The following is a 15,694-nucleotide window of genomic DNA, read 5'->3' on the forward strand; positions in this document are numbered from 1 at the left end:
TAACGGTTTATCAGGGAATCCGGACACGCGCGCGTCACAAACATGCGCATGCGTGTGTTTATGTATAAGGCGTATATCTCTTCGAGAAAACATCAACGATACATCTGTATAGGTGCGCGAATCGTCGTCCTGCTCCTGTCTTTAACGGTCGTGGCACGAAACCGGTAAAATGGAATCGAGAGAAACAGAGAAATATTAAGGCCGGTGTCCTTCGAGTTGCTCTCGAAAAGATTCGTGGTCGATAGTAATCAGAGAAGTTAAACCTGTTCATTTCCTTTATATTTATTCCGAACGAATGCTCCGGGTTCCTCGCTCCGATGAAAAGATTTCTCATGTATTAAGAATGCACGAGATATATTTTACGAAACGTTATTTGTTAAAATGTATAAGACACTTCAGCGCAAGGTCAAATTGGCAATACGTGAGGTGTTGAAATCGAATCGACGTTCATTCAAATGGATTTAAATGTCAATTACGTGAATAATTCAGCGGAGGAAAGAAATCGCGCTGCGTGTCTATTTATAAAACTACGTACATAGATGAACTATCGAACCGTGCAAGTTGAGCGACAGTTCATGAAAAGCAAAAATACGCATTGACTGTATTTACAATGCTAATCGTCTCGGACGTCATTAAATCGATAAATGCAGATATCCGCTCGTTATTGAACTCGCGATTCGCGCTGGGCAAATCACGCGGCGAAAATAGAAGAGAAAATAGGCGCGCGCGCGTAGATCGAAAACCGGCGGAGAAGGCTGGGATCGGGTGGAGGCTGGATCCCATCAAGCTGGCTAGAACTGGACTGGATCCTAGGTCAGCGCTAGAAAGTATTCGGGTTTCCTGTTAAGCGGCACGAAACGGTGCGTGTAAAAAGCGAGCAATGACTCCCCCGGACGCGTTTGAAACGCGACTTTCCGCGCGGTGAAGCCGAGCGTGAAGGAACGCGAATAATTCGGCGCGCTGGGAAACGGCCGCGCGGAATTGCGCCATTCGATTCGGGCGAGCTTCTGTCGGACAAGCCGTGATTAAATTTTACGCAATTTTTCAAAAACTCGTGCTCTTGGTAAGCTTTGATATTCGCTTGAGACGTAGAAAGGTCATACGGATGCCATAACAGCCTCATTTTGCAGTCATAACATTCTGCAGCGTGTAATAAACTTTATATCAGACAATCGCGTGAGAAAACAGTGTATCGCTCTATGGGTTTCGATGCGAGACCGCGATTTTTCTAATGCGCGTTCAGGCAGCGCCATGCAGCGGTGGTATCAGCTGTGTGGACAAATTTATTTATTTTCTCGCGCAGTGTGCCGGATAACGGTCTCTCCCTGTGTTACCAGGAAACGCTCGCATCATCATAATTGCGATAGCACTGCAAACATACTTTCTAACTGGATCCTGAGCCTGGTTATCTTGATCCTTACGTCGCGATCAATTATTTCTGTAATAAAGGAGATCCCCGCGCTGGATTGTACGGACGCGTTTTTAATTACGTCTTTAATGACTGCGATATTTCTGCCGATTCGCGCGTTGATTCGCGCATCTGGAGCATAATTTATGTATGTAACGACGGATCAACGTCGCCATTTAATTGCGCCTTTTTTATCCCATTCCCGTGTACACTTCCGTCGGATGGATTTCGCAAGGAGGCTCGTTTCCCAGTGTGTTTTACTTTTTTGTAGCTATCTGAAAGTACAAGATTATATATGACAAATTTCTCGTAGGAAAATGTATGTTTTATAATTTCTCTATCGATGTCTAATAACACCTTGCGGTATCGTTGATACCGTCGATTTATGCGCAATCGCCGTTATTTACCGTTATCAATAGTAAATTCTATGAGGCGTATTTCTTTCTCGTCCGTTGTATTTATTCTCACGAGCCTTTCCTTGGCACTGAATTAGAATTCTTGCTTAAGAATCACAATGTTCGAAGAAGATGCAAGTGCATTAACATGGAAATAACGTTTTAACAATTAATCATTAATGAGATAGATTTAAAAAAAATAATAAACTCAGATTACACTGAATTCTAATTATAAAAGGTAATATAAAAGGAACTGGCCAAACTTTGTGGATTGCGAATATTGAATGTATATTTCTCTTGTTCGCGATGGTTCCAATCGAATTTCGAGGTAAATTTTTGCGGGAGAATGTACTTCCTGTGCTCCGTTTTCAAAAGGTAGCCTGCATTTTGTGGATTTTTAACAACAATTGAGATTTACGGGTTTACTTTACGATGAACGAAGGTCGTTTTCCTCGCTCGAGTTCATCGACTCGAGAGGGGAAAAGCGAGAAGGTATAACTAAGAAAGTTTATTCAAATACAGATATCACGAGTGAAGTACCGCTGCGCATTGTCCGCCGACCGCTTCCGGCTACCTCGATAAACCCCGTCAACGACACATCCGTTCGATGACAAAATTGGTAAACGATACGCCATGATACCAAACTTGAATTCAACCCACGCGACACTCGAGAAGTCCCTCACGTAATAATTATCCCGTAGCATATTGTTGGTACGTAATACGAAGAAGCCCACAACGTGACGCACAAAACGCCATTGTTATCACGTCTTTCGCAATTTACACACGGAATTACTTCTATTTAATTAAATAATATAAAACACGTTATACGTTGATGTTATTTAATATATAACTCTACATAATTTTTAGCAGAATAAGTGCGTATGTCGTCACGAAAAGATCGAAAGCTTACAAAGTTTGACGGCAGTTTCGAATTTGAGCCTTAGATAAGATAAATAGAGAGAGAGAGAGAGAGAGAGAGAGAGAGAGAGAGAGAGAGAGAGAGAGAGAGAGAGAGAGAGAGAGAGAGAGAGAGAGCGAGAGAGAGAGAGAGATTTTGATTGATTGAGCTTTATTAGCTTTCTCGGCTATTTACATAACTCGGTTTTTCCTAAAATTAAGTCCTTTACATGAGATCTTAACCTACGTTTTTCTTTAAATTAAATCCTCTACATGAGGTACAATTAAATTCTTTATATTTATCTCTTTTTTTTTATTCATATTAAATCCTACTTTAAGCCATGCATGGTCCGTTATTTTCACTTGTTTCTTTTGCAAACTCACATTTCCTACTATTTTTATCCTATCACATTAATGTTCTACCCTGTCTTCTAATATTACAAAATTATCGATGTTAAATTCTTTATATTTATTTCTCTTTTTTTATTCATATTTTAAATTCCACCTTTAGTCACGCATAGTTCGTTATTATAAGTTACTCATTCACTTGTTCCTTTATTTCCTTATTCGAAAACATTAATTCTATCATCGCTCGACTATACCTATACCTATATTAAAGTCTCCTATCACTATACAAAATCGCCATTTGACGCACTCGGCGAATGATACTCTACTGTTGTCACACCTTTACACCACTATACCCCGGTACAAAACTGATATAATTTTTCCGTTAGCTTTACTCTATCTATTGTATCAAACGCTTTGACCTCACTATCATTACTTTCTATAGTCAATCTAGTCTCGGATAACTCTCGAATCGCAGGATTCACCCTCTTCATAACCTGATTTCGAATTTCATCCTTATGAGCCAGACAGCCTTGTGCCTTCGTATACCAGAGTAAGTCAGCTTTTTCCTGTAATTGCTATATTGTGTGTGTGTGAGAGAGAGAGAGAGAGAGAGAGAGAGAGAGAGAGAGAGAGAGAGAGAGAGAGAATTGAATTAAAGAATCGCGGAAAGACATCTCTGTCGTTACCCTTTACGTAAAGCCTAATAAACGCACCTGGCTGTAGCTCCGTGAGAATTTTACACGCCGTTGTGCTTCTTGGTGAATGGAACTACATGGCCTGATTACTTTGAGTATTACCGTAATCGCGTCTGCGTCTTGGATGAATTAGCAAGCGCGCGGATTCAATCTTTGACGTAACAAGGCATGATATAATTTCCGTTGACAATCGACAGCCTCGAAATATCTCTATTTCTTCGATTTTTTCCCTTTTTTTTTGCGTAACGGTATTTCTTATTCGACGACGCATAAAACGCAAATGCGCCGTTATAATTTCTTTTATTCATGTACAATTATTTAACAAGAATCACGTCGTAACACTTGCGGAGAGCCGCTGATATCCTTGAATTTGCCGAAGCAAGAGGTTTCGGCCTCGAACAAAGGACTCGTGAGAACCGAAGGGATGTATTTTTGTGCGTGGGTGTACTTTTCAGGTAGGTTTTCAGGTTCCCTTGTGGGAATCGTGCGCGCGTGAAGGGAGCTTCAACCAGACTCACATTTATACGAAGGGTCGGCTCCTGCTTCGTCACTGCCATCGCAATCGTTAGCCATGGACGTGTCTTACCGAAGACAAGCGAGTAATCTTTGATTCTTTCTCCAGCACGTTCAATTCATTCTCTAAAAACTACGCTGGCATTCATGCACGACGAGGATTCTGTTTACTTGGCCTGGTGATTATAAGCATCTTAATGATACGACACGTCGTATGATCGTTAAAACTGTTTTTGCAGCGATCTATTTGACGATACAATAGTTGAAAGTGGTATCTAAAGTAACACCAGATCATAAAACCGCCTAGTCAGTCCGATGTTTCTTTCGTGCGGCTCGATTGGCAATTGTGTAAGCGCATTCCGTGTCCTGTTCTCCTTCTCTTCGAGCCACCTGCGCGGCGGTTAGAAGTCTGTCACCCAATGGTGATGTAGTTATGCGGCGTGCCTTCTACTGCAGCACCGCAGGAAATTCACTACATCTACGTAGCCTTATTATAAAGTCGATGCTCAAACCGTGCGTACGACTTATTTCGGTCTCGCAAGATTAATAAAGAAGTTCATTGGACCTCCATTGGTTCGATACGAGATAACGAACAATATTCAACGAATTTTAACCCAATTCCGTTTAATTCCGTCTTACATATTCACGGACCATTCATTCGCTTTTCGCTTCGTACGTACGAGGGCCAATTAGCGAGGGCTACCGTTAAGTTATTCAGATGTAGCCTATTAGGCCGGCGGGCTTGATGTAACGAGTAACTCAGTTGCAACTGTTGGTAATCGATATGTGAATCAATGTAAGGAATATCAAGGTCACAAAACATATATATATCTGTCAATTAGCGTTACTTATTCTAATTTAAAATTCTAATAATTCTAATTTATAGAGTTTTTCTACATTATATGTATATACATACATGCGTATATTGTATATCAATTTGTATATCTAAAGTATATGTGTATATATACACGCTTTCCAAGGACTGATCATATAGTTCTCGGTACGGTACTCGGTAAATTTGACTTCTCGCGACGCGCGTTCCATTTCTTCTTTCGCGAAGGACACGGGCGTCATTAAGCGCGCGCCGACCATCATCCTCGTTTTCGCGAGCGTGACTTTTGTCGTATCGCCCTCATTAAAGCAGGCACGAATTTACCGTTTGTTTCCTGAATGCGGGATGCACGTGGCACAATGGAAATTCAGGGTCGAGGTACCGCCGTTTGAGACACGAAGCCCGCGCATTGCGTTTTCTCGCGGAATGACCTAACGTTTGTTATCTTGCACGATTCTCACGGTTCGCTGACCGATAAAGCTGCTCGCAGCTCGACAAACGACAATGTCACGCGACGAGTGAACGTCGAGAAAGCATGACATTTCGTTTTCGAAATAAAAATTGATGTCGTTTAATTTAATTCACCGTTGGCGTTTAGCTGCTTCGTTGATTCGCGCCACGGTAATCAAAAGTGATATATAAATTTATCCTACATTCCTCCTTTTCATTTGCAAAGTATTTGTACTTAAACGACACTATTGTCTCCTTTTTTATCTCCAAGACAATTAACCCTCGGTTGTCATTCGGGGTCAAAGTGATGACCTCAACCAATTTTCAAACAGCTGCGTGCTATTAAAAAACTAGCAGTTTAAGTAGATCGCAAAAAATTCTAGAATTAAAGTTTAAACACATTGCAAAAATATTTTTACTATAAAAAATTAACTTTTTGAGTGGCGTCATGTTAAAAAAAATTCTTTAAAAAATGTTTAAAAAAGATGTGTGACAACCGAGAGTTAAGATCATTCTCATTGCAATTTCTAAATTTTTGGAGTAAATGGTCTTTTACCTCAGGCCTCAGATAAAATATAGACACCCGAAAACATTAAAAAACACCTCAAGAAATCGTTTAAAAGAAAATTTACAAAAGCTTTCCGCAAAATGGAAACTTTTGGAATCCGATGTTTTACATGCACGCAACGGCCGAACCGTGCGATTTCACATTTCTCGCGGTTCGTCGACCGATAAAAGCGCGGCCGGCGCCGTGCTGTCGCGGTCCCGGCCACGTGGAGCGCGCGGCTCAACACGGCGCGGCGTGGCGGCCGCGAATATCGCACGCTTGCAACGCGAAATGTATTACAGCTACGTGCATTTTATTCCGTGACGAGCCGCGGCGATGAAAATGTGAGGCTCAATCGCGAATACCAACTATAAGTTGGTTCTACCAAGGCGCGCCGCGTTACTGTACGGTTTATACGCGATGGTAGCACGCAGGGCGTGGTCGTGCAGTTGCACCGTGCCGCGCGGTTTATGCCGCGCGGCAACTGACACAGCTGCATCACGTGCCGCGCGCGAAAAGTGGTCTCGCAAAATGCCGGCCGCGCGAGATTACGGATTGTCGCAAAGAGGAAGCCGCAAACGCGGGTCCCGCAACCGTGCCCCGTAAAAACGACGGAAAAATGTGCGCCGGCCGTGCGTTTATATACGCGCTCGATAAATTCGATACAGTGAAAGTAAGGGGAATTTGACGTTTTTACGATAAATTTGATTTATCTTTGACGCATCCGACAATTTTTTGTGCAATTTTGAACCTGTGTGATACAACGACGAAGATATGACACTCGACGATTCTGGCGACAATGCTTCAATATAGGCACGACTTTTTCGAACTTTTATTCGGCATGTATCGATGTCTGTTACGTGACTGGAATTTCTTACGAGCGATGATATGCTCTAGCCGTTGGTGACTAACGGTACTTCGACCAGAGGTAGCGTCATAGCTTCAGCGAATTTGTCCTTAAGTTACGGAGCCAAGCGAAGCGTAACACGAACTTGATTGCGACAATCATTTATATATACTTAAAAATTAAATATTAGTTATATATATAAAAGATACAAATTTGAAAACTGCTATATGTTACTTTTCTATAACAAGTAAATGCCATATCTATAATCTTTTCAGAAGATTTTTACACAATATCTTTCACAAAAATATTATTTGCATTTTTGCATTGCACTTGCATTTTTATAAAAAGCGGATATGTTTGATTTTGCACAATTGTCACAATAAGCGCACGGAATAGAATCAACATAAAATGTACGTAGAAAGTTGAACTTGTAAGCGCATTTATATGTTTAAACTAACGTAATGAATTGAACGAGATAGAGAATAATGCCCTTAATACGCTTGAGATACAGTCAGAATGTCTGCTACACACCATGTGCGAGCACTTATCTACCTACACGCTAGCATCTACAAATCATGTACCTGCCTATATTTTCTACCTACCTACCTAGCTACCTACCTATCTACCCACCTATCACGGTTAAAAGCCCCAAGACTGCACTCATGTTTTCTCTGCCGCCGTAATGGCGGAGATATTAATGCCCGATAGAAGAATTTTAGGCCATCATAATATCATGAAGAATCTTTTAACATTATAATAAGTTATATCTAAGAATTGTAACACTTTCTGAAATATATAAAACTTTCAACATATGAAAATTGTTAAACGATTGCAGATCGAGGTTAATGAAAACTCAGTATCTACAATCTCCGATGAATACATCGAAGATACTAATAATTACGATATTCTGCAAGCAGAGGAGAGTAAGTTAAATCCAACAGCAAATCGCAATTTCATAGCAGCGAAAATATCTATAATACACTTGTATATGTATACTTCTTTTGCAATTTTATATGCCTACATTATATTTAGCGAATTGAATTGAATAATTATATTTGTGCAGACAGAACCATATTCGCTCGAGTCCAACGACTCGCGAAGAAATTGCGAGAAAGAGAGGGTAAAGGAATCCGGCGATTGCTTGTCTTTTCTTGCCGGCGCGCGCGGTGGATAAAGTTTGCAATCGCGATGCCACGGAATTATCGCATCACGCCGAGGCGAGTGCGCATTCTTAAATCATTCCCGCCGCCGAGCCTGGCTTGCAAATGCAAGCGTAGCTCATAATTTCGTTCGTCTCAATACCCTATTAGCATTTTGCGAAGGCAAAGCGAGGCGCGCGAAGGGTATGTAAAATTTAACGTACATGAAACTTTCTCTTCTGTGTATCTACATGCGTTCTTACGATGTTTTACGACACGTATTTGTGCTACATGCACTCCCTATGCGTAAGATCAAACTGCTGGCGACCTTTATTGGTTTTATCGGTTAAGGAAAGTCTGTAAATCGCAAGAATTGACTGAGATCGACCGTACAAGTATTCGAGAAAAGGTAAGAAATAAAAGGTAAAAAGTAAAAGTAAAAGGTAAAGTTTCAAATACATCTCTGTAAGTAGATTTCGAAGTGATCTTCATACTACACTGCTATTACGTTGTGAATAATGTGAGACATAAAATTTTAATTCGAAACAATATAAAAAAAGATACGCATATATTTGAGGTTGTTAAAATAGAATATTGCTACACAATTTAATGATAATTTTATGTGAGAAAATGGTTAATTATACGATTTGTGTAGCAAATTACATGACATAATGTTTCTCATTCTGTTCACACAAATTATTCCTTATAGAATAAATTTCTCATGTCCGTTTCTACCAATGTAGATTAACTTTAATCTCAGTTTAACTTACTTTTTGCTTTTTCTAGTTTTAAGAATTAGAAAAAGATGAAAAGTAAACCGCAATTAAAGTTAATTTACCTTGGTAGAAATGGATATTAAAGAAAGATTAGTATTAGGTTTAATTTATATAGTATATTAATTTTCGACTCATACATTTCTCGTTAAAAATGCTGCAAGACTGGCAAGGATTCATTAATCTATGTTACTGATAACAAAATAAAAAGAAATTACGTGTTGTTATTATGATCCTTTATCAGGATGCAATGACTAATAATTGTTATTATTTAGACTGTAATTATTTGTTTTGATTTTATAATCATATATTCATCGGAATCTCGCTTGTAAATAAGCTTCGTTTCGTGCGTTATCAATCGGCTTCTCATTGAATACTACTCACCAACCGGCAACAGTCTGATCTTTAAGATCACGGACATCACACGCGGACGTACGATCGCACTCCGTAAATTTCAACACCTCCTGTGCTAAAAGATTTCTACACGTGTAGAAATCGCATGTTCGTGTTTTGCAGCGTGCGCTTGTCATGGATATACGCCATTTTAAATGATATTTTAAATATTCCAGGACAATTCTTCCTACACTAAAATTTTCAACAAGTTTTTCAGTGTTGAGAAGATTAAAAGACGATTACGAAATAAAAAAGGATATTAATATAATTTTATTGATAGGGGAATTATTATAAGTTAAGAATGAGAAACGACGACATCTCGAAATTTCTCGTTCGAGAACCATGAGATCAGCCGAATTTGACCTCGTACTCAATAATCCAGCCCGAATTCTTTCAGTGCGAGTAACTCCGCAGCGTCCGTTCCGAGGAAAAGGCGTGCTCATGCAAAATCACGCTCACATCGAAATACGACTTCGACCTTTCCCGCTTCGGGATACATGTGACATTTCCCACAGACTTACGTTGATTTTCCCTACGTTCTACGGTGAGATTCTAGTCCCAGGGTACATGTACACCACTGAAAGTCCGTCCACGATCCGCCGAAGATAATTCACTTCACCAGAACGGAACGGAACTGAACCAAACTCACGCGGCGCGCGGACACAGGCCGCCGATAGCGATAGCGCGCTCCACGAGGCCGGAAGACGACGACGAAGAGAGGAAGGAAGCGCGAGACGTCTGGTACCGAATTCGCGACGAGAAGAATGGCAAGGAAGAGAGAACAGAGTAAAAGACCTGGGAATTGTCCTCAGGGTCACGGAGCTCCTTCCCTCCGGCCCGCCGCTACGAGACTGAAGAACCGGACTCTCTCTCTCTCTACGCCCAGGTGAACGGCGCGCATTACCTGAGAAAGAGTGCCTTCTTCTCTCCTTCGTGGCGGAACGCAGGAGAGAGAAAAGGAGGCAGCCGTGAACGTAGGCGCAGGAAAAGGTGGAGGAGACACTCGAGAGCGAGTCGCGACGCCGCGCCAGAGAAGGCCGAGCAAAGGAGCATCGATCTTGTTTGTTGCACGGCAGCGTCGCGGGGGTAGCTCTCTGTACGGTACATTTAAATACCTGTCACGTGGCGGCCGGATTGCTGCAAAATGACGTCAGGACGCAAGCGTGACTCTCGACGGAGAGGAGAAACGTGAATTTGCCTCACATTTCGCTCAGGAATCCCGTCCAGGGGAATCGTAATGGCGGTCTTCGGCATTAGAGGCCGAAGATTTGGATCTCAAAAATCATCCCGTTGCCTGAATTTTAGTTATTTTACAGCGATCTATTTGAAGGTAGATTTTCATAAAAGAAATAAAGTAATTTCAACTATATTATTAGTATATTTTCCAATAAAATGTATAAAGAGATCGAAGAGTAACAAGTGCAGGGAGATACATTATGCCATTTATACTAATGTGAATTTTGTAAAAATTGAATAGAGATATTTTGCTGACGAGTTTCGTTGCCATAATATTGTCAAACACTTCTACACCGTTCGGAAATAGCATCCTAGTTTGAAACCGGTTTGTACGAGTGCGTAGACGCTCATTGACGGATAAATATCTTATTCTAGTGGATGTTTTCTCCGTACCGATTCTAATCCCATCCTCGTAGGAAGCCTGAATCGAAGAAATAGCCTTTCTATTCGAGAAAAACGGCCGTGAACGTAGCACGAAGGCGGAATAGCACCGGTGGATTTAATCGTGGCGTGCCGTGCCAGAGGTTCGCACTATTACCGAGAGTAGGTATGCCTTCACACAGAATTCCCGCAAACAGTCAAAGAAATATATTGTGAAAGAACCGAAGACGTAAAGAAGACTTTACATTTCTTTATAATATAAAAATTGTTTGCTCGTAAAAATCCCTTTCTAGCTTAATCGATTATTGTTTTTTAAAAATTACAAAGTTTTTATATTAGCTGGAAATTTTCTCTTTTTTAAATAAGATGCTATTAATCTATGGAAGAATGAAGAACATTTATAGTGATAACAAGAAATTTGAGGTGAAAATATATCAGAAAACATTGCATTGAAGTAAATAAAGAAGTTTTTACAAATCTAAAGGAGGCACTTTTGTCTTTCTCCTTTTTCTTCTCCTTCTTTATTAGCAATAATTTCTTTTTCAAATTTACTGTAGTGACACGGATCGTAAAACGTTTAGAGATAGCGCCGAGCGCGACTCGGAACGCTAACGGGTTAAGTAGGCGTACGATCGCAGCAAGTAGGTGTTTCGCGAAAAGAGACATCGATGCTCGCGCAGGAAAGGTCGTCGAGCCAGATCGGCGGCGGAGTCACGCCACACGGGTACGACGACCGCGGGCCGGCGCGGATTTCTTTTTCTTGCGCACCTGAATGAAAGTTGTAATTGGGCGAGAAGCTGGACGTGCGCGAGCCAACGTATATATCGCGTTCAACGTTCTGCGTTTACGCGCGTCGATAATTCGGAGAGAGATCCCCGGCTCTTTAGATCGGCAATTAGAAATCATCGTGAAATACGATCCGCGTCATTTATCTCACTGTAGCATCACTGTAAACACGGAAGAAGCTCCACGACGCAATGATCACAATGATGACATTGCGAAGCAATTTCCGTTCGAACTTTAACGCAACAATTTCATAAAAAGAAAACCGGATTTTATAAAAAGAAAGGACTGTTCCGTTTACTTCACTCGTTTGCTTATTGGTAAGTTTTAGATTGGAAAAGAAGAGATATAGAGAAATACAAATTAATGTTTCTGGGCAAAAGTGAAATCTTTCAAGTGTGTATATAGATATTCTCTTGTTTATTCACGAAAAGAGAATCGCACGATAATAAAAGTTAACGCAACGTCTATATATTTTCTTTCGAGGTACGATCGCCTAATTGCCTTCGTCGAGGTTCAGGGCCCCGATTCTCTAACGAGAAACGTATGCGCAAACTCTGCTCTAACAGAAGGCTGCAAATTGATTGGCTATCGCACAGTTTTTAGCTAATAAGCTTGCAGCTTTTCTGTTAGAGCAGAGTTTACGCATACGTTTCCCGTTAGAGAATCGGGCCCCCCAGGTGTCGCCTTTTTCTTCCACTCGTTCTAATTGCAACGGACGTAACACTTTTTACCAAGCGTGACTGCGGCGCCGGAGTTATGCAAGAGGAGCGAGCGCATCGCCGTCGCCACCAACGCGATCCGTCGCAATTATTTTTTCGACTCTTAATTAACGTCTAAACTAAGAGGAGCACGTTGAGGACGACCGTGGTGACAATCGTATACGAAAAGTCGGACGGATAATTTCGCGACGGAGAAAAGAGGCATGTAAAGCGCACTCCGTTAGCGTTTTATCGGGTCTGCTGCACTTCGAGGCGTTCAACCCGGCAACTCGCTGCGAGCGCACGCGAGCGAGCGAGCCTTTTGCGCGCGCCACGCCGCGCGATGCTGTTTATAAATAAAACGGAATCATCATCCTTAAGTTGCTTACCAAGCCAGAAAACGCAATCAAAGGGTGCTGGCATCGACCTGCGCAGGCCGCGCTGATTTGGTTTCAAACAATGCGCTCAATCATTATTTGCTCGAACATTTCCGAATCTGTTTATCTATCCTATTGACTCGTGGAGGTACAAAAGACCTTTGATAAGTTGTGATAAGTCAAGGCACTTAACGTATGTACATACATTACGGAATACGATTTTGGTAATTATTTACCTTAGGGGACGCCACGCCAATGATTTTGATCTTGACAAGGACATGACCCTGAGTGTCCCTGAGCAATATTTAAAAGATTTTAGTCAGCGGTTATTGTTTGTTCGAAAGTGATAAACAAAGAAGTTTGAGAAACATATACCAGGTTGTGTCAATGCTAAAGGAAGTAATTTGCTGATATGTGCGTGATGTATAGACAGTACACATGTAGGCTGAAAACTTGAATCTTACATGATAGACTTCGTGTCGCCCTGTAAGCAGAGGTGAGGTGCAGTGGGACCTTGCTTCGCGTGGAAAGTTGAAAATCCGAACCGTACAATGACGTCCAGAGAACCATCCATGCGAAGCAAGGTCCACCGTGTAACATTGAATTCGAGGAAATCGTCAATCGCGCAATTTCACTTTTGGTAGAAATACATCTCGCGGAGATGCACGGGTGCGGGGGTAACTCACAGTACCGCGAACGAAATGGGAAGCATTTTATATTAATTGCAAATGCGCTCTCTTTGCAACTAATATAATTTCCTGCCGGTATCAAAATCGACGCCCAATCCGTGTTGCCGCTTTCGTCCAGTTATCAGCGACTTTCGATACACACGCTAACCACTTAATTATACACTTTCCCGACTTTCTTCTACTTGAGTAATAGTGTCGATTGTGGGAGAATAAGAAGGGACTAATTAAATATTGGAATACGCCGTCTTCGGTCGGGAAAGCTGGTCACTCTAGCCTAATAATATTTATGTGAATTTTTACACTTATTTCCGCTCAAACTGCGTGCTGATCGCTTATCCTCCCTCCATTCCGTGACGGGCGTTTTTTTTGCCAATTCGACCACTCAGGCAGAAAGGGGCGAACTTCTTCCGCAAACGGGATAACATCTACCATTGAAGTTCAGTGTCGGTGAAATGTCAGTGAGTAATAACTCCGATCATTCGTTTCATAACGTTGCATCAGCGGAAGCCTACAAACGTGATGTGCATTTAAACCGCAGAGTGTCCTATCATTAGGTATCATGAAGCATAAGCCGTATCGCTATACCGAACAAAGTACTGTCAAGCACTCATGACAAGACGTTGACCCGCGGGCAAAGAACCGTTCGATTACATTCGACTATATATATATGTAGGTAAAATTAACTTTATAGCCAGTTCCTATAGGATTGACCGCATGATTCTCTTAAGACAACAAAAAATAATACGAAACCTCGAACGGTACAAAATAGATTAGGATTCACGTCTCGGTGCTAAAACGCGTGTCCTAATCCATTTTGAATCTAAAATCTAACAATCTTCTAGCTCAGTACAAAGCAAACATCATTAATCCGACAAAACAACTACTTATTGACTCAGCTTGGACTAGTAGTTAGTCGGAAGTTTGCGTAACTTCGAAGACGGCCTTAACGCCGATAGCTAGATCTCGTATTTCAGTAATGAGTTTACCTGTTGATTTCAAATCGACCACGAGGTAAATTTATAATCGAGGAAACAGTCCTCGTAGACAGTTTCGGACGTGATACGATGCAGGATGATTAGGAAGTTTGGGCAGGGCGTCGACCCTGGCACGAGAAACCGTTCGACGTGTGTCCAGGCTGACGCTCAGGTGTAGTCGTGTTAACGTTCGTATCGCCTCGGCCGTGTACGCGGCAAGCTTCTCCTCGCCTCGCCTCGCTTCGCCTCGCGCGGCGTGTCCTACAAAACTCGTGGCGAATTAACATCGAAGCATTTACGACGACCTCTTTATCCGCTAGTACACGTATGTACTCGCGCGTACGCGTACGACGCGCCGCGCCGCGTGCGCGCGTATGCCGGTTTCACCGAGGGACGTCGAACGGCGAATGAGATGCATAGCTGCATTCCACGCGCGGTTGCGGCCGATATCCGATCGTCGGCCGACCATCACGGATATTGTAGCCACTAAGAAGTGTATCACTCTTTTTCTTCGAGCAAATTGTTCGGTTACATAGTAGAAGTCCGGAATGATATTCCTGAAACCGCGAGTCGCTCGTCAGAAACGGATATTGAAATTTTTTCAATCTGTCCCCACGCACATAATTCAATTCTGTCACTTTCTGAGAATCGAATGAAATTTCCTTTTTACAGAGAGAATGTATTTGTCTCACGGAAAAAATGAGAAGAAGTTTTTTAAAGATATAGTTTCTCACGTTTTATCAAATATGAAAATTGTCCGCGACTCAACACAAGAAGTTCAACCGAAAGGAAACTGAACGAAAAATTCTGCAGAGCGTATAGAGAAATGAAAATGCGCAAAATCGATGGTCATAGTAGACGGGCGTGCTCGCATCAGTGTATGTGTATTATATGCAGTCTCTCCGCCGGATCTGTGAAATTGGCACGACATTCTACGAATTTCAAAAAAATTATAAAAGTTCTGGTAGCACTTTTCATAGTTCTACAGTTCCTGATGAAAATTAAAAAGAGTTCCGCATTTCTTATATTAAAAAATCGAAATTGAAATAATGTCGTGCTAAAAAAATTGTTAATCACCGGAACTTTCTTTACAATTAATTCTAAAGCACAAAACTCTTTTAGAACTGTCGAAAATAATCGTTAAACCGCGGAAAATCTTCAGCACGACACTTGTCATTAAGCGTCGTGCTGGGCGTAGATATCAAAAATTGTTTAAAAAATAGCTAATCACCGGAACTCTTTTTACAATTAATTTTAAATCACAGAACTCTTATAGAACTGTCGAAAATAATTGTTAAACCGCGGAAAATCTTCAG

At 41.5% G+C, this 15,694-nt stretch overlaps 1 protein-coding gene across 2 annotated transcripts in view; it reads right to left on the reverse strand.

Moving 5' to 3' along the window:
• Uif (sushi, von Willebrand factor type A, EGF and pentraxin domain-containing protein uif) overlaps nucleotides 1–10,080 on the reverse strand; it is a 38,743-nt gene extending 28,663 nt beyond the window's left edge. For both annotated transcript variants that reach the window (XM_077412614.1, XM_077412612.1), the window contains exon 1: nucleotides 9,759–10,080. The gene's annotated coding sequence lies outside the window, so the exon portion shown is untranslated. The remainder of the gene's footprint in view (nucleotides 1–9,758) is intronic.
• Between the last annotated feature and the right edge of the window lie 5,614 nt (nucleotides 10,081–15,694).

Source organism: Temnothorax americanus, unplaced genomic scaffold (assembly GCF_048541705.1).
Source record: "Temnothorax americanus isolate GAGA-0224 unplaced genomic scaffold, ASM4854170v1 Scaffold31, whole genome shotgun sequence".
Taxonomy (NCBI): domain Eukaryota; kingdom Metazoa; phylum Arthropoda; class Insecta; order Hymenoptera; family Formicidae; genus Temnothorax; species Temnothorax americanus.